Source organism: Tenrec ecaudatus, unplaced genomic scaffold (assembly GCF_050624435.1).
Source record: "Tenrec ecaudatus isolate mTenEca1 unplaced genomic scaffold, mTenEca1.hap1 Scaffold_1519, whole genome shotgun sequence".
Lineage (NCBI taxonomy): Eukaryota > Metazoa > Chordata > Mammalia > Afrosoricida > Tenrecidae > Tenrec > Tenrec ecaudatus.
Window position 1 is genome coordinate 29,631 of NW_027458008.1, and position 893 is coordinate 30,523.

Sequence of the window (893 nt, forward strand, 5' to 3'; positions counted from 1 at the left end):
TACCCAGGGGGCCAGTTCACTGTCCCTCAGGCCATTGGAGGGACAGACTATAGTTTTAAAAAAAACAAAAGTTACGAATAAATTCATGTGCACACTGCACATCTTGATTTGAAGTCCAAAAAAAATAAATAAATGGGGCACATACACCCGGCAGAAAGGATCAATGACCTCGGCTGTCTGCATGTGGCCCACAGGTTGTAGTTTGAGGACCCCTGCTCTAGGCATCCACCAAGAGGATTTGGTTTCAACCCAAAAGCTTGGAGACTCTACAATTTGTTTAAAAGTGATGGGGCAGAAGGAGTCCCTGATTGACCCACGCAAGACTAATTTTCCCATCCCCTATTACTAAGAGTTCATAGTTATGGTTATGGGGAACCAGGACATCCCGATCTGATCCCTTTAATTCAAGTGTGGGCTGACATTGCCACTAAGAAACCTACAAATATAAAAGACTTACTCCCTCCCTCAAAGAAAGGGTCCTTGTTTCCAAGGTTTCAGGAAACATGGCAGGACCGGAAAAACAAACGGTCCAAGTTCCCAAAAGCTCATAGGTGGAGGCCATCCCTCCCCGTCCCCCTCTCCCACCCCCTCCCCCTCACCCCTCCCTTCACATCCCCTCCCCTCCCGATCTCTCTCCCCTAATCGGCTTTATCCCATTTTGCAGGAGAATTCTGGGAGTGGGAGAGCTGGCTTCAGACCCTTTGGTTCCAACCCCGCCCTATAAGGTTTCTAGGGGCCAGAAATAGAAAACATCTAACAGGCCCTTATTGAGTCACTCCCTCCCCAGCCGGCTCTCCAACCCCATCCCTGCCCCCTTCCAGCAGCCCCCCACACACACTAGTACTGGTATGTCTTCCATACTCATCAGCCCACCTGGAATGTTTGGCAGCAAC